Source organism: Esox lucius, chromosome 8 (genome assembly GCF_011004845.1).
Source record: "Esox lucius isolate fEsoLuc1 chromosome 8, fEsoLuc1.pri, whole genome shotgun sequence".
In the NCBI taxonomy this organism is placed as follows: domain Eukaryota; kingdom Metazoa; phylum Chordata; class Actinopteri; order Esociformes; family Esocidae; genus Esox; species Esox lucius.
The window spans coordinates 9,695,486-9,715,113 of NC_047576.1; the positions used below are offsets into that span (position 1 = coordinate 9,695,486).

The window sequence follows — 19,628 nt, forward strand, 5'->3', positions numbered from 1 at the left end:
AAGACCTCAGACATAACTGCCAGAAGAATTATTCGGAATACAAAGAAAAACCCACAGGTGACGATGTAGTTGTTTCAAGGAGCACAATACGACCTTGAACAAAAATTAGGTGCATGGTCGAGTTGCCAGAAAGAAGCCTTTACTGCCCCAATGCCACAAAAATGCCCGGTTACAATATGCCCGACAACACCTTAACACGCCTCACAGCTTCTAGTACACTGTAATTTGGAGTGACGAGACCAAAATAGAGCTTCATGGTCACAACCATAAAGCTCTTTGGAGTGGGGTCAACAAGGCCTATAGTGAACAGAATACCATCCCCACTGTGAAGCATGGTGGTGGCTCACTAATGTTTTGGGGACGTGTGAGCTCTAACGGCACGGGGAATCCTGTGAAAATTGATGGCAAGATTAATTAATCATTAATATATCTGTATAGTTAGCATTTCCCATCTGCGTTTCGGTAAGTAAGCACTTCACCGTTAGTCTGCATGACGACATGTGACAAATAAAAATGCATTTGATTTGTTTTGTATGGGACTACTGTATCCCCATGGCAGACGCCCGGGACCCTTCCTAACCCAAAAAGGCCTCTGAGCAAACACTGATGAGGGAGATGAGGGAGATGCAGAGAGTGAGGAAGAGCGTGGGGTAGAGAGACGCAGTGCAAAAAGGGGAGACCAAATAAATAAGCCAAAAAATAATAATACATTAAAAAAATCAAAAGATTTGCGGGCGGGCCAGAGCTGGCCCAGTGGGTCCGGGAGTTGGGCCGCCCTGCAGCCGCAATCCCTTGCCCTGTGCCACTGACCCCAGGCACTGATCTTATCTGCCCTCAGCACTCTGAGCCTTTCTTTCCCTGGCACACAGTGATATATTTTGCTTGGGACCAGTACCTTCCTACCATTTTTCAGCAGGCCAGGGCGGTGGGGTGCAGGGCAGGCCACCCTCTGCAAGTGGAAATGACATGGGCAGTGAATTTAAGACAAAGAACCAGTTCATAACAGTTTTGTTCCCCTACAGGCTGTATAGTATACCAAAACTTTGAAGACCATTCTTTGTTAAAATAATAGCTGGGTGTTTATAAACACACACACACACACACGCCCACACACACATGCGCACAATCCAACGCTCAAAGATAATAGGACATACTTCCTGGGTGAACGAGAAGTGTGTTAACCAGAATCACATTAACCAGTCCGCTCGCTGGCAGTTGCAACTCTGAGCCTTTCTTTCCATGGCACACAGTGATATATTTTGCTTGGGACCAAGCCCTTCCTACCATTTTTCAGCAGGCCAGGGCGGTGGGGTGCAGGGCAGGCCACCCTCTGCAAGTGGAAATGACATGGGCAGTGAATTTAAGACAAAGAACCAGTTCATAACAGTTTTGTTCCCCTACAGGCTGTATAGTATACCAAAACTTTGAAGACCATTCTTTGTTAAAATAATAGCTGGGTGTTTATAAACACACACACACACACACACACACACGCCCACACACACATGCGCACAATCCAACGCTCAAAGATAATAGGACATACTTCCTGGGTGAACGAGAAGTGTGTTAACCAGAATCACATTAACCAGTCCGCTCGCTGGCAGTTGCAACTCTGAGCCTTTCTTTCCATGGCACACAGTGATATATTTGCTTGGGACCAAGCCCTTCCTACCATTTTTCAGCAGGCCAGGGCGGTGGGGTGCAGGGCAGGCCACCCTCTGCAAGTGGAAATGACATGGGCAGTGAATTTAAGACAAAGAACCAGTTCATAACAGTTTTGTTCCCCTACAGGCTGTATAGTATACCAAAACTTTGAAGACCATTCTTTGTTAAAATAATAGCTGGGTGTTTATAAACACACACACACACACACACACACACACACGCCCACACACACATGCGCACAATTTGGCAGAGAAAGGTCTTTAAAAAACTAAAAATACGTTTATGGATTGAAAAAAAACTATACAAACCCAAGTTTCAGAGGAACAAATATTACATCCACAAACTAAACTTTGCGGTTACAGGAATGATGAGGTTAGCTTTCAGTTCATCTAACGTGGTCTCATGATTAAGAATTAACATCAATCCAGACCTCTGAATTGCGAGAAACGGATTGGAAACCTGTTTGTAAAAAAGAACCAAAGGTCCCGCAGAGAAAGCTGTAATTGGCCAGAACTGAATATGGTCAAGAACATCACACTGTGGGGCCTTCTTCTAGCGGCTTGGATACCTGTAAGCTCAATAAAGGTAGAAGGACGTGTGTGTTCTTTCCAACGCTCAAAGATAATAGGACATACTTCCTGGGTGAACGAGAAGTGTGTTAACCAGAATCACATTAACCAGTCCGCTCGCTGGCAGTTGCAAGACCTTAATCACAGATTAGATATGACAAAACTGTGTGTGTGTGTGTGTGTGTGTGGGTGGGTGGGGGGGGGGGGTAATAAAATAAGAATTGAAACAATAATTAACCACAATCATAGTAGCATCCATGTCCTGTATAGGTTTTTAGTAATCTATAATAAGTGACTTCAAAATGGCAAATTATTTTGCATTAGTTTATATAGCGCACAAAATAACCTGAAACACAATCAAAGCAAATGCATCAAACAAGTTTGTATAGTCCAATGTCTGATCTGCTCAACATATGCTTAGAAGATGGGATATAAGTGCTTTGACAGGGGTTGAAAAAATGTGCTCTGAGCCATAGTACTAGTAAAGCTTTTCCCAAACTTTTTTCAAGGGCTTCCCCGGTCCTTTCTGTATTAATATAAAATATAAAAAAAGCTAATTCTGAATCTACAAAAAAAATAAAACGTTAACACACATCTGGCTAGGTTCTCTGCATTCCTGATTTTACTTCACTTTGGAAGGACAAATCGTTTGGGCGACGGGAGGACAGCGATACCAACTCCATGCCAGGAAGCAATGCAGACTTCTGACATCAATTATGTGCATTTTGCTTTCTACCCCAGCTGCCACTTAGAAAATCTATAGCAATGAATACAAAAAATATGTATGCTGACAAGAAAGGCATAAACACTTGTCGTCCTACAAAGGGGAGTATATAAAAACTGACCAACTCTTTCTAAGGAAAAAAATAAATACTGTATATTATATGGGAATAGGATATCTGTCTGTATATACTGAGTTGAGGTTTTCCCAAACCGAAATGTAGATGTTGTTAACCCAGTACAGTAATACACTTTCTGTATAATCCCAAAGTACATTTTATTTATAAGTCACTGAAATAATTGTCCTTTAGTTATCACCCAGTGCCATACCATACCATACCATCTTCTTCCGCTTATCCGGGGCCGGGTCGCGGGGGCAGCAGTCTAAGCAGGGATGCCCAGACTTCCCTCTCCCCAGACACTTCCTCTAGCTCTTCCGGGGGGACACCGAGGCGTTCCCAGGCCAGCCGGGAGACATAGTCCCTCCAGCGTGTCCTAGGTCTTCCCCGGGGTCTCCTCCCGGTGGGACGGGACCGGAACACCTTCCCAGGAAGGCGTTCCGGAGGCATCCGAAAAAGATGCCCAAGCCACCTCAGCTGACCCCTCTCGATGTGGAGGAGCAGCGGCTCTACTCTGAGCTCCTCCCGGGAGACCGAGCTTCTCACCCTCTCTCTAAGGGATCGCCCACCCACCCTGCGGAGAAAGCTCATTTCGGCCGCCTGTATCCGGGATCTTGTCCTTTCGGTCATGACCCAAAGCTCATGACCATAGGTGAGTAGGAACGTAGATTGACTGGTAAATCGAGAGCTTTGCCTTGCGGCATTACTGCAGAAGCTGCACCGATCCGTCTGTCAATCTCCCGTTCCATCCTTCCCTCACTCGTGAACAAGACCCCTAGATACTTAAACTCCTCCACTTGAGGCAGGCACTCTCCACCAACCTGAAGAGGGCAAGCCACCCTTTTCCGACTGAGGACCATGGCGTCGGATTTGGAGGTACTGATTTTCATCCCCACCGCTTCACACTCGGCTGCAAACCGTCCCAGCTCATGCTGAAGGTCCTGGTTAGAAGGGGCCAACACGACAACATCATCTGCAAAAAGCAGAGACGAAATTGTGTGGTCCCCAAACCTGACACCCTCCGGCCCCTGGCTGCGCCTAGAAATTCTGTCCATAAAAATTATGAACAGAACCGGTGACAAAGGGCAGCCCTGCCGGAGTCCAACATGCACTGGGAACAAGTCTGACTTACTGCCGGCAATGCGGACCAAGCTCCTGCTTCGGTTGTACAGGGACCTGACAGCCCTTAGCAAAGGACCCAGGACCCCATATTCCCCAAGCACCCTCCACAAGATGCCGCGAGGGACACAGTCGAATGCCTTCTCCAAATCCACAAAACACATGTGGATTGGTTGGGCAAACTCCCATGAACCCTCCAACACCCCGTAGAGGGTATAGAGCTGGTCCAGTGTTCCACGGCCCGGACGAAAACCACACTGTTCCTCCTGAATCCGAGGTTCACCCAGTGCTTGAGATCTAATACCAATTATCACACAAACTTCGCAATGAGCAATAGACAGCATCAACATGACATCCAGATGGTCAATAACTTTAACATGACACAAGTTATTCTGCGCAAAGGCTGTTATCCAAGGTGAAACATAATAAAGTGTGACGAAACAAATTGGCAGTGACATTTGACAGTTTGTGGGAAGCAAAAGTCAGCAAGGAAGCTCCTCATTAAAACACCACCATTACACTGGTAAATCCCACCAGCTTTCTGCCTGATGTTAGCAAACAGGTTACGAACAGTAAAATCCAGACGGCAACCAATGCCACAACGCTAAGAATCCAACGCTGTTTTCCCAACCATTCACAGAAATGAACGCAACACGTTTTAACTAGGAACATGCTGTGGTTGCCAGCTAGACAGTAAATATTTGTTCACAGTTTAAGGGTTCATCGGGAGGACTGAATGGACTTAGCACTCAACACTTGCTGCGTGACGTACATATACGGACACAAACGCGCGTAGCCTCACGTGTTTGACAGTGACCAAGGAGACTGACGCTTCTTAGAAATCACAGAATACGCAGTGCTCGTGTGCCGTCACCACGCATAGCAGACCGCGGCACAACCAGAGGGACGTCAATAAGTGGCGACGCCTGGAAACGGCTGCATTAGCAAGCTGTCTTCCTCAAGACAACAACACAATGGAAAAGCATATCTCAAATCAAAATACCCGGGTTACAGTGAATGTTTCTGTGCTGCTAAAACGTAGCCATTATAGATCAGCAACACATGCCATGCTTCTGACTAAAACATCAATACATCACAATTTAACTGAGGCTAAACCAGTAAAAGAGCAGTTAATGTTCTGCCAGAAAGTCTGACTAAGGATATACAGTAACTTCAGTTTGAGGGGCTAGTAGTTGTACAGAGTGAGTCAGTTGCACTGTCTCTATCGTGCCATAGTGTTATTACCTTGAGGGCCTGTTCTGCGACACCCTCCCAGGCGGTCCTTCTCCCTAGTGTAGCTCGCTATTTCACGACACCAACCTGGACCCCTGGGAAACAAACAGAAGAAACATGTAGAAACACACTTCTCAAAGCCATGAATAGATTATCCTCAAGAGCACAACCAGGTGGTCAACCAGCAGTTACCCCTGATGCATCGCATTCGTTAACATGCTCGTTTCATACATTGTCTTCTCTTACTATCACTTGGTATCTTGGTTCAAGGTGGTAATGTAAAGAAACAAACAAAATTGTTAGATTATGAGTACTTACTGGAACTTTGAGCCATGTCATAGTTTAGAATATCCGGCTACTGCTAAAATGATGACAATTCAGAAAATCTTAATTCCTCATCGGAGTACATTTGCCAATGTCTAAACAAAGACAGCACTTGTCAATGCTCTCTCAAATATGTGAGTTCGACAATCAAAATGTTGAGGTTCTACAATGCACTGCTCCGCCTCAGTCAGATATAGCTTCAGTGACATTTATAGACTTCTATCCAGCCAGGCTTAACCCTGCATTGTTGGTCTTCATTTAATTAGCATAGAATTGTTTCTCTGGTTTGTGGTAATGCTACATAGGGAACCAGAGGACAAGGGTTGGAGAGAAAATTATCAACTGAATAGTACAGGTCATTCAGTTACACATTAAGTTGAAACAAAGCATAATTCTTGGACAAAATCTGAACAAAATCAATTCCACAAGGAATTAAACCAAACTTGATTTTGCAAGCTGGCCACTCTATGACTAGAAAACCAAACACAAAGCTGGAACCCTGAGCTGGATGAATTATACTTTGGGCTATTTTAGAAAATATTTAGAATGCCAAACAGCAGTAAAATTAGTTTTTACTATTAAATTAAAGTGCTATTTGACGGTGTAAGAGCTGCTCTTCTTTAAAAAAAACCAAACAAGTTTATAAACACCACTCAGGGGTTGTGCAATCTCTTTGGATTCAAATATGGCTTTTCTTATGCAGCAACTTCTGAGTTCCTCAAAACCACCATCTATCGGTCTGGATTGGGGAAGGATGAACACCAAAAACGACAAAATACATTGAAGTATCCCGATCCAGAGTGCAGAGGACCTCAGACTTGAGAAAGGTTCTTCTACAAACCACTGAATGAAGGACCTGAATACTTATGTACATGAGATCATTGTACATAAGTATATAATATATAAAAACGTGTATTTTGCTTTGCCATTATCAGGTAGGCTATTGTGTGTAGATTACTGGCAAAAACAATACATGTAACCATTTACAAATACATTTTACCTGCCAACAAAAAGTGGATAGTGAGGTGGTATGAATACCTTCTGAAGCCACAGTGTGAACAGTTGACCTATTGCATATATTTCAAAACAACTTGAACAAAAGGTTCAACTTCAGGGAAACCAAGCATCCAACTCCTTGTAACTCAGCAATTCCTCAGAAGAGTTTTTATCCACCATTCTTGCACACTGCGACAGAATAGCTAACAATAAGCCATGACCTAATGTCGTCTGTCATAATTCATGGAAGCATTTGGAGGAAAAGTGTTTTGTTGCAGTCTTGCTCTTGGCTCAATAGGCTTTCTTTATCACTTCCCCCCCTAATCAAAGTGCCTTGTTACAGGGCTTTGTTCCCAGCCGTGCTCATATACAGTGATAAACCATCCCTGACCATGGCCTTGGGCTAAGGCAATGGTCAACTGCCCTCTTTTCTCAGTTCTGTCTGGGACTCGGAGACCCCAGCCTCTGCTTCTGTTCTAGTGACAACCCCCGGCCTAATAAACTGTAACAGGACTATCAGCTAAGGGGACTGTAAAAATGAACACAAAACAAATCAAGTTTGCAAATAAGGTGTACCTCTTGTCGGTTGACAGTCAATGTTATGGTATTAGATTACTGCAGTACTTGTGGTAAAACACATGCAAATAAAGTTGAGTTTAACTAAACTGATTGTACATAATCCAATTTGCAGAGGTCAAGTGAAAACAGCTTTTAGAACAAATGCAAACGGCAGGAGAACGCAAAATAATGTAGAGCTTTTAACAAATGCAAAATAAAGAAAGAGCACCAGCCAATTTTCAGTAATATCTGCAATGTTAAATTCAATCCCAAACTGCCATAACAATCACCCAGTCAAATGGTCACCCAGTCAGACTCACCTTATGATGCAGAAGGAGTCCTTACTTCTAAGCAATAAACCAAGCCTCAACTTTATATCTGAGAGCAAACAAGACCACAGACCTGACGTTAAAAGATGGTATTCATCCACCGACCAGGAGGGAGTGAGCAAAAAAAAAAGAAAGATGAAATCAGGGAGGAAGGTTAAAGAGAGCTCTGAGATGACACACTGGATAGTGACGTGTGCAAGTTAGCTCCTGAGGCTGGAGAAAAAAAAAAAAAGAGAGACACGAGAGAAAATAAAAACTTAATGTGCAGATCAAACGGTCATGGAGCCCTAAGTCAGGCCACATGCTCCTGGATTAGCATCAGCATGGTCTTGCAGCCTGGGAAACACTGTTGATAACACCCTCCCAGAGATTTAGCAATATTTTTACATAAGAGTTTTTTGGGTGTTAAATAGCCCTCGGACCGACAAGTATAGGCTACTGCATATTATACTGATGATCTGGTATAGTTAGGAACAAACTGAGGGAGGTGGTTTCAAGTTTGTCACTGGTCATAACTTTTGTTTCCTGAAATAACTAGGTCAGTCTCTTGCAAAGAGAGGAATGTTCAATAATACTATAAAAACCACTGGCATTTGTGAGTAGTACACATGTGAGTAGAACACGTGAGAACCCAGGGGATACTGTTTCAGCAGGCCATATCATCTCGCTTCAAGGTTCTGTCCTTGAGGGCACCATTTGAGCAGAGAAACCTGTCTCTCTTGTTCACAGCGTTACACAAAATTTCACAGTGGTTTCTATTTTAATCTAAACCACTTCATCACACATTCAGTGATGGCGGTAGCCGGTTTGTCTTGGCCTTGTTGGAGGTAAACCGCAAGTGCCGGTACTAGAAAGGGCTCCCTCTGCGACGCAGCCCAGATTTGCCAGGCTGCTAAAGAGACTAGCACCATGTTAGGATATTTCTCGCCCCAACTCTGGATTAACATTGGAAGATCTTCTATCACAAGCTGCCGTCTTTAAGCTCACCTGTGAAAAGTACCTCACCTTGGCTCAAAGGCCTGGGGAAGGCTGGTTCTCCATGCTTCTCAAGCCCTGCCTAACCACCTCCAAATCTCCAGTTTGGCTAGGACACCCAATATGTTTAAGCCTTCCAGAAAGCATTGAGATCACCGGTGAAAAGGTCAAGGTAAATAATAGGATCCCTAACTGTGAACATGAATCCTTAAGACAGACACAGGAAAAGCAAGGACGCAGTGTCTGCAAATGTGAACAATGCTGAGAGGAAACGATATACCCAAATCAATTTATTCAAAGAATGGAACATATATTATTAATGGGATACAAATCAAGGATGAAGTATGAGGAAAGAGGCTTGCATGAAGACTTCCTCTTCCCAAACATAATGAATGGAGAATCAATGTGAAAATGTGTGAGGCCAAGAGGAGAGTAGCGATACTCCCCTCCAAGATGCCCATGAAATTAAAAAGTAACATGGGTTAGTAGCAAATATATTTTTCCACTCAAAGGCTGTTCATTTTCCAATGAAAAGTATTTACAGGTGGGAGAACAAGTATTTGGTACACTACCAATTTTGCAGGTTTTCCCGCTTACAAAGCATGTAGACGTTTTTATCATAGGTACTCTTCAACTGTGAGTGACGGAATCAAAAAAATATATATCCAGAAAATCACATTGTATGATTATTAAGTAATTAGCATTTTATTGCATGACATAAGTATTTGATACATCAGAAAAACAGAACGTAAAATATTTGATACAGAAACCTTTGTTTGCCATTACAGAGATCATACGTTTCCTGTAGTTCTTGACCAGGTTTGCACACACTGCAGCAGGGATTTTGGCCCACTCTTCCATTCTCCAGATCCTTCAGGTTTCAGGGCTGTCGCTGGGCAATATGGTCTTTCAGCTCCCTCCAAAGATTTTCTATTGGGTTCAGGTCTGGAGACTGGCTAGGCCACTCCAGGACCTTGGGATGCTTCTTACGGAGCCACTCCTTAGTTGCCCTGGCTATGTGTTTCGGGTCGTTGTCATGCTGGAAGACCCAGCCAAGACCCATCTTCAATGCTCTTACTGAAGGAAGGAGGTTGTTGGCCAAGATCTCGTGATACATGGCCCCATCCATCTTCCCCTCAATACGGTGCAGTCGTCCTGTCCCCTTGGCAGAAAAGCATCCCCAAAGAATGATGTTTCCACCTCCACACTTCACGGTTGGGATGGTGTTCTTGGGGTTGTACTCATCCTTCTTCCTCCAAACACGCCGACTGGAGTTTAGACCAAAAAGCTCTAATTTTGTCTCATCAGAACACATGACCTTCTCCCATCCCGCCTCTGGATCATCGAGATGGTCATTGGCAAACTTGAGACAGGCCTGGACATGCGCTGGCTTGAGCAGGGGGACCATGCATGCGCTGCAGGATTTTAATCCATGACGGCATAGTGTGTTACTAATGGTTTTCTTTGAGACTGTGGTCCCAGCTCTCTTTAGGTCATTGACCAGGTCCTGCCATGTAGTTTTGGGCTGATCCCTCACCTTCCTCATGATCATTGATACCCCACGAGGTGAGATCTTGCATGGAACCCCAGACCGAGGGAGATTGACCGTCATCTTGAACGTCTTCCATTTTCAAAGAATTATGCCATCAGTTGTTGCCTTCTCACCAAGCTGCTTGCCTATTGTCCTGTAGCCCATCCCAGCCTTGTGCAGGTCTACAATTTTATCCCTGATATCCTTACACAGCTCTCTGATCTTGGCCATTATGGAGAGGTTGGAGTCTGTTTAATTGAGTGTGTGGACAGGTGTCTTTTATACAAGTAACGAGTTCAAACAGGTGCAGTTTATTCAGGTAATGAGTGGAGAACAGGAGGGCTTCTTAAAGAAAAAAAAGTTCTGTGAAAGCTGGAATTCATACTGGTTGGTAGGTGATCAAATACTTATGTCATGCAATGAAATGCAAAGTAATTATTTTTCAAAAATAATTTATTCCATCTCTCACAGTTGAAGAGTACCTGTGATAAATTACAGACCTCTACATGCTTTGTAAGTTGGAAAACCTGCCAAATCAGCAGTGTATCAAATACTTGTTCTCCCCACTGTATCATCTGATCACTAACTTTAGGTTTAAGATACTTCTTTCATTAGATACCAATCTTCTTAACCCACAGTAATTGGCCCCTGGGCCACAGAATGAGACTATTAGTGGTAAGAGATTATTTCTATTTGTTGAAATGCAAGACCAACAAATCGTCAGAATAACCTGTAGCCTAAGCAACTACTAATACTTCACCAGACAGTAGACGTGGGACCGTAAAACATAGGGCCAATTATCACCAGATTCCACACTTACTTCGATATGAAATCAATTGTATAAATACTTGTGCATGAAGGCATATCCACCTCCTTCCCTGAGATCAGGGCACTTTGTTGCATAGGGTGCTCGTGTTTAAAATGGCAGTCAGCCAAAACCCATAGAGAACTGTCAAAGCTCCACAGTTATGTACAGCATGTTACTGTACAGCCACTGGCTTGCAACTTATCAGGTCTTTAAATCTACAATTTTCAACATGCATATCGGTACAAGATTAAGGAGCTTCTGGCCTATTTGGGGCACAAATACCTTTTCTCAATTGCATAATCCTCACCTCCTCTCTCTTCACCTCCTCAAAACTAGTTGGAGGAGGTCAGAAGAGATGGCTCAATTTAATTCAGTGAGTTTTAAGAAGACGAAATAAGTGAAATGATGAAATCACAAGTAGGGACAGATCCTGGAGAATGATTGCTAAGATGTTGCTAAAATAATAGAATATAATATTATTGTTGCCAGGCCTATTTCCTATTAACACGATGACATAAATGTCCCCACCCAACCCTGAATTGCACAACTCAGATCTTAGTTAAGTTTGGGTACATTTGCGTAGTGTTTCACTATAGGCAACATTTTGATCAAGATTATAAAATGCTATGAAACATGACATAAGCGTTTAGTACAATACAGTTTAGCCAGTAACAAGGAAAATAAGCTACTTAATTGGAAGAAGCTGTTGGCTTTAATAGATTTTTAACTTCAATAAATCCAGGTTCAACATGGAAACAATGTCCCCAAAAAATATACCATCATGACATTAAATTATCGCAATGTAAAACTGAAAAAAAAATATATAGCACGCAACAAAACAGTGTAGGCTAACACCTCTCCCCAGTCTGCAGATTTAGGCTGACAGCAAAAACTGTCCAGTCACTGAAGGTGTATTCTGGAAAATAGACATACCTAGTTTTTGAGCTACAGAACACATTTAGACACTGCTTTTACAGTCCTACATCTTTGGTATATGATCTCCCTATTATTATTAGGAGGCGAAATAAAACAGGAACACATTTTTAACAGAACCTAAATAAGAAAATAACAACAGAAAAACCGGACACATCTCAAATATAAAAAGAAAAAGAAACAAAAGCCAATTCCATTCCCTGCCCATCCCCAAGAAATGCCAGCCTGCCCTCCAAGACCTCACCCAACACATTCTCCAATTATCTACTACATTCCAGAATGGTTTGTACTGAACAACATGTTTCCAGAAAACATTTATTGCCGGACTTGCGAGTGCTTGTTCCAATTTGATGGGTGTGGCAAGGTGTGGTTTGGAGCAATAAGTGACTTTTTAAGCCATGTTACCAAACCAACAACCAATTCTTTCAAAAGACAGTCAGTACAATCTGATAAATCCCCTATACATAACTGTGTCCTGCTATGCATGAGTGTAACTGAAAAGATATTTTTATGTTTTGTATAGTATGTATATTTACTTACAGCAGTTGTTGGTGTTTGTACAGTCATCAACATTCCTGGTTAGGTAACGGTTAAATACACAATTCTAAATAACGGTTGCAATGACAGTGTACAAGTCAGAGGGAAACATGGACTGGCACATAGCCAGCATCCAATTAAAACAAAACACATGAAATAGCTGCTGTCCTTACTTTAAGGTACAGGCATTTGGGTTGTGTCATCTGACATTTAAATAATTGGCCATCAATTGTGACAGCCGGCTGGCTGACTTCGTAGCTGAGTTGGCAAGTTCACATAGCAGAGACGAAGAAAAACTCGCCAGAAAAACAACAATCGAGTTTACATACTCATTCTCCATCTGACATTCTATCAACTAGTTTTCTGATGCAGTCTGCCAGCACATGTCAAGCGTCGGTCGCAAAGACAGTGTTATAACTTAATTACAGTTTTCAATTAGCTAAGGATATTTATTTTGTATTTACAGCCTAGGTAGTGTTGTGCCGTTTTGTTCTGTATGATCCATCTCGTAATAAACTCAAATCATTCAGTGATGACTGACAGATAGTGCCGACCAGCCAAGAAGATAGCTGCGATGATACACTGCATGCATTGGGTACAGTACTGTAGTAGTAACAGCCGCCACATGCTTGTGATGATTAGTCATATTTATTTTATCCAGCCAGCCACATGAGCATCTAACGTTATCTAGTTAGCTAGGTAAGCTAACTCATGTTTTCTGCCGATTTTATATTTGAATTATGACCTACTAGTATCAAGGCTAACTCGCTAGATCTAGTATATAAAATAGATGTGATACATCGTTTTGATCAGGTCTGGACTCGAGACCACAAATAACAGATCAGAAAGGAATTCCCCATTTCATCACATATGAACGCAGTTCCGGCCTGTTACTGAGGATGACTGACTAAGTATAATCTCCGTCTAGAAGCTGGGCTACAGGAACTGCTAGCTAGCTTTCGTTTAGCCAGCTACAGTATAGCTAGCTAGCTCTAACACATGGGTGTGACTGTGGAAATTAAATACACTTACCAGAACCACCTGGACTCTGTAAAGATCACCCGAGAGTCATAGTGTGACGAGAGCAGCTGATTTTAGAAGGAAAACGTTGTTGAAGAATATTTTAGCTGCAGGCTACCTATTTAATTTAAATCTAGCTAATGTGGCCTCACAGGGCTTTCAATTTGACAGCTCAGTAGAACAGAGAATGAGTATTCGAATGAAGTATGAACTGCCTGAAACTGGCTCACTTACTAAGAGGAAGTGAGTCACAGGATATGAGATCACGAGAACATCTACACTAGGTGAAATAGCGTTTATATTTTTGCCTTATTTTATTACATTCACCTCGGTGGGATCACATTTAGCTGGTTCCTAACAGTGCAATGCAGATCAATGTTCTAACGCGCCGATCACGCCTACACGTTCATTGCGCTTTGGTAAATCAGATGTGCATTCACTTCCATGGAAACACCGTGTTTGATGCCTTGGATAAATCCAACTTACGCTTCGATCGCACCTTGAACAAAATCCTACGCCTGCACCATCTGGGTGTGAAACACAAGTTCAGCATTCACCCACTACCACTTCCCCCAACTCATATAAGTTGATGCATACGTTCGATAATGCATGCACCTCACCAAACAGGCCAGGGTCACACTGAATGCAGAGTTGTTGCACAGTAAGTTTTACATAATAAATACAATCAATCAAGTGTATTTATAAAGCACTTTTTACATCAGCAGTTTTCACAAAGAGCTTTTACAAAACACCCAGCCTGAAACCCCAAGGAGAAAGCAACAACAGTGCTAGGGGATAGGAAAAACTCCCTAAAAGGAGTTGAAATGTAGGAAGAAACCCAGAGAGGAACCAGGCTTGGAGGTGTGACCATTCATCTTCTGGCTGTGCCGGGTGAACATTTTAGAAGTACAAATTGTGTTAATTGATAAATGCATGTGGGCTGTGTCCAGAGTCTGTAAAACCTAATCCAGTTCAGAAGCATGACCAGATGGACAAGGACAGGGACAAACCCGGGGGCCACAGTGTCACTGGACCCCCCCTGTCTCAGCCCTAAAGTTTTACGCTGCTATATTATTGTGCTGGGGGAGTAGGGGTCAGTTCTCCTCCTCCAACAGGCAGGAAGTCAATCCACCCACATTGCCAAGCAGCAAAAATAGGGAAACCCACCAACCTCAGTCCATAATGATTGCAGTGTATGCGCCAGATCCCAGTATAAGTAGTAATGCAGTATAGACAGTTTGATTCCATCTAAGATGAGACAAATTATCTTTATCATAATCATAATGCCAGACATGCTGCAGAAATGCTAGGTGTTTTAATCTTTCAAATTTTGAATCATTTCTTTCATAACTGGCAGGAGGTTTATTATGTATGCAATCGACAATCATTGTTAATGCAGTACTTTTCAATGAGTGTGCTTGTTGCTATCCCAAAGGTTGGAAGCTGCACATCAGCATCTTCAGTGGTTGATCAATTTACGTTTCTGATAACAGATAACGAAGAAAATCAAACAGAAAAAATACTGTTAGTTCAGCTGGAGGCACTCGTAATGTTTTCTGTTAGGCTATTTGTTTCTAGTATATTAGTCAATAAATACATATCTTTTATATAAATAAAACGTCATCTCTCCCAAGTTCTATTCAACTAGTAAGTTTCAAAGTGTGTAAGGCTTGTAATCAATTTATTTTTTAATCTTATTTAATTATATTTGGTTTTCATGTTGTCAGACAACAGCAAAATATTCCAAATGCAAATCATAGAATCAAGTCTACACTTTGACCATTCTCTTTTGCCTGCACTATTGGTGCAAACAAAAGCAGTTTCTTCTGATCTACCCAAGCCCTTATCAACCTGAAAAGAACATCATAAAAAGCTAAATATAGTGCCGGAGAAAGCTAATTAATGAAAGTACACAATGTCAGCTCACTTGAGGACCCAAAAGGTCAAATCTGGGGTCAATCTAAATCTTTTGGTTATGACTTCAACCTTCACAACCCAAAAACAACAGATTGTAAAAAAGAACTCCCAAGGGGAATATCATAAAAAAGGACAGTTAAATTGCAGAGAGTGGTGGAAGCAAGATGTGATGACAAGATAAACTATTTACTAGAAAAATGCAAGCAAATGCAGACGTGAGATAAAAAATAAACAGAAGTGCAATTTCCTTACACAGGTGCATCTCAAAGATTTAGAATATTGTGGAAAAGTTCGTTTTTTCCATAATTAAAATCCAAAAGTGACCCCATATATTCTAGATTCACAAAATGAAACACAAAGTGAAAGATTGCAAGCCTTTTTGGTTTCAAGATTGAGGATTACAGCTTACAGGTTATGGAAATCAAAAATCCGGTATCTCAAAATATTAGAATAAAAATTTATAATACAGAAATTTCGACCTGAGAAGAGCTCTAATCAGCTAATTAACTCAAAACACCTGCAAAGTTTTCCTAAGTATGTTAATTTATGCACTCAGTACTTGGCCGGGGCTCCTTTTGCACAAATGAATGCATCAATGCGGCGTGGCATGGAGGCAATCAGTCTGTGGCACTGCTGAGGTGTTATGGAAGCCCAGGATGCTTTGACGGCGGCCTTCTGTTGGTCTGTATTGTTGGGTCTGGTATATCTAATTTTTGTCTTGACAATACCAGATAGATTCTCTATGGGGTTCAGGTCAGGCGAGTTGGCTGGCCAATCAAGTAGAAGTAATACCATGGGCAAGAAACCAGTTACCAGTTGTTTTGGCACTGTGGACAGGTGCCAAGTCCTGCTGGAAATGGAAATCAGGATCTCCATAAAGCTTGTCAGCAGACGGAAGCATGAAGTGCTCTAAAATCTCCTGGTAGACGGCTGCATTGACTCTGGAATTGAAAACAAAGTGGCCCAACACCAGCAGATGACCTGGCACTCCAAATCATCACTGACTGTGGAAACTTCATACTGGAATTCCTCCAGACTCTTGGAGCTTGATTTCCACATGAAATGCAAAATTTACTTTCATCTGAAGAGAGGACTTTGGACCACTGAGCAATGGTCCAGTTCTTTTTCTCTTTAGCCCAGGTAAGACACTTCTGACCTTGTCTCTAGGTCAGAAGTGGCTTGACACTAGGTATGCAACACTTGTAGCCCATTTCCTGGACACATCTGTGTGTGGCAGCTCTTGATGACTCCAGCCTTAGTCCACTCCGTGTGACGTTCCCCAAGTTCTTGAATTGTCTTTGGTTGACAATCCTCCGAAGGCTGTGATCATCCCTGTCAACTTTTCCATTCCAGTCAACTTTCCATGAATATGCTTTGATACAGCACTCTACGAACAGCCAGCCCTTGACCTTCTGTGGCTTACCCCTCCTCATAGAGGGTGTCTATGAGTGTCTTCTGGACAGCTGTCAAGTCATGAGTATTCCCCATGATTGTGGTTGTGTGTACTGACTCAGTGAGTTAATTAGCTGATTAGAGCTTTTCCCAGGTTGATATTTCCGTATTGTAAATGTTTTATTCTAATATTTTGTGGTACTGGATATTTTATTTCCATAACCTGTAAGCCATTATAAAAACTGAAACAAAAAAGGCTTGAAATATTTCACTTCATCTAGAAATATGTGGTGTCATTTTTTGATTTGAATTAAAAAAAAATTGAGATGCACCTGTACAGATGGTTAGTACACCCCTTTTAACATCTCATAAAATTTCAGGTATAATAATACCAAAACAAATGCTAATTATTTAAAAACCATTAGCTTAGTTTTTCGTAAAGTTTAAAAACTTGTTCTGGTTCAGTCTTAACCATGTGGGTGTGTGGTATTGGTAACACATCGTGCCAAGATCAAAAGACCTGTCCGAGGCCTTCAGAAGAAAGAGAACTGAAACATGTCTGGGAGGAGTTACAAAGCAATTTCCAAGCAGTTTGAATAACATTCCACTGTCCGACGGGTCATTTACAAATGGAGAAAATTCCAGACCACTGGAAGTCTACTTAGGACAGGTCATCCCACCAAATTCATCCATAAAGCTGACTGGAAGATGCTCATAGAAATCTCTAAGAACCCCAGTGTAATGTCAAGGGATCTACGGGCCTATCTTGCCACAATATATTTAGAAGTACACGAGTCAGCTGTCAGAAAGAGAATACACAAACTTGACCTAGATTGCAGGTCAGGAAGAACGTTCAGTTCTCAAAAAAGAATATCAAGAATTGACTGACATATGCGCCAAACATTAGCAGGATAAAGACGAAACCTACTGGAACAATGTGCTGTGGACATAGGAGTCAAAGCTGGAGTTGTTTGAGCACAATGCCAGACAAAAATGTTTGGCAAAAATGAAAGTTGTTTTTAACAGAAGAATCTCATACCAACCGTAAAGCATGGACTCTGTGGCATCGTAATTTGGGTCTGCTTTGTGGCCTTAGGCCCAGGCCAACTTGCCATCATTGAGGCAATCAGGAAATCCATACTGTACCAGAGAATTCTTGAGGAGATTATGAGGCCATCTGTAAAAAAGCTGTTGTCCAGTTATAAAAAAGATAACTTTCCATGGGGTGTACTTACTTTTTCATGACTGTATGGGCTGGGATGTGAGGCTCCTATCTCTTTTGCACCTGCTGGGCCTTGTGATTGTATTTGTTATCACTACTGCGCAAGTGTGATGACTCTTTCCCATGAGTGGCACTAAACTGACCAAAAGAGAACTGTCTTCACAGGTTACTTACATCTATGTGCCAAATTGTTATTTTTACTACTGAGCCCGCAGCTACTGAAACTAGACAGAAGTCCATTATAAGATTTGCATCGTATACAAGCCAAACCTGCACTAGCTCACAATGGCTTGAATACATCCCAGATATCTCTCCCCTCAGAGAGAGTGGGCGATCAATGACGTACTCACCAATCCTAAAGAAAAACATGAAAGCTCATTCAGGACTCCTGCTTCAGATGTCCTAATCCTTGCTCCCAGTCAGTTGTGCAAACAGAATTCCACCTAAATATGTCCCGGACAGTTTGTTTTCATTTGTCCTAGTTTCAGAAGGCAAAATAATAAACCTCAGGCGCTGGCCCCTGACAATGGCATTTTCACAAGTATTCATGTTGATTTAATTTTTTATTTTTTTTTTATGACTGACAAATGCCTACTGTCTCCATTAGGATTTGCATTGCTACCCCTAATTCATGTCACAACCAATTTGTCCTCAGCAAACATGTCATTAAAGGAAATCCAATGGGGTGGAGTGGAATGTGCTTCAAGATGTTGCTCTAATCCACGCATTGTCCTATTATCGGAACCCAGGGAAGTCACTTGAATGCCCATCAGTTAAAACAAGTCTATGACTCTGGATCTGTACCACTAGCCGATAGTGAGAGCAACAGACCAGACAGGCAAAGTGGGGGCTACTGGGAAGGACAGAAGAGCCCTTGCCATGTAGTCTGGCCCTCATCATTTCCATGGGACCCTTTTCCCGGTCAGCCCTGATAACGCAGCTTGACCTTCAAAATACAGGAAGTGACCCTGTGATCTTGTGAAGCGGCCGAGGAACGATATTGTTTTATGGCGGGAGGTTTAGTGACACATCCATAATGGGTCTTGTTATCTAGTGTGGACCATGCAAAAGCCAGGCAGATAGGAGTTTGGGTGTCATCTGTTTAACGAGCAGTGCAAAGCCATTCCAGGAAATCAGCCACCCAAGCATCTGAGGAGTGATGACAGCATCTGTTGTCAACCAACAGTAACAAAGACAATACACTGCCTTAAACGGTGTCCATTAGTCAAATGAACTTACAGTGTATCAAAGTAGTTCCTGCAGTTTTGTTTTGTTCAATAGTAACTGGATAGTGAAGTGAGTATAAAGTGACAGGTAACTAAAAGGTTGTTAGATTAAATATCTGAGCCGGCATTGTGAAAAATGTGTCATTCTGTCCTTAGCTAACCCTGAATGCACCCCAGGTCATAGCTGTAAATAACAATGTGTTCTCAGTTAATTTACCCAGTAGGGGAATTTACCAAAAAGGCAGTACTAGATGCACAAAAATATTACATTTCTAAATGGTAAAACAGATATAGTATCAAAATACCTTCAAGAAGAAGCTGACATTCTGTCCAACCATCGAATATATTCCCTGAATTCTAAAAACCAGGACTATTGAGCCAAATGAAACATTTAGGCATCACCTGTCTAAAAATGTTTATGACGACAAACCAATA

General features: G+C 42.1%; 1 protein-coding gene across 3 annotated transcripts in view; it reads right to left on the reverse strand.

Moving 5' to 3' along the window:
* Window positions 1–13,678, reverse strand: part of atp13a3 (ATPase 13A3) — a 36,358-nt gene extending 22,680 nt beyond the window's left edge. For 2 of the 3 annotated variants that reach the window (XM_029121627.2, XM_029121625.2), the window contains exons 1-2: window positions 13,449–13,678; window positions 5,438–5,520 (exon numbers count right to left, since the gene is read on the reverse strand). The gene's annotated coding sequence lies outside the window, so the exon portion shown is untranslated. Of the gene's footprint in view, window positions 1–5,437; window positions 5,521–7,623; window positions 7,675–13,448 lie in introns of those variants that run through there. The other variant, XM_029121626.2, reaches the window with a different exon arrangement.
* Between the last annotated feature and the right edge of the window lie 5,950 nt (window positions 13,679–19,628).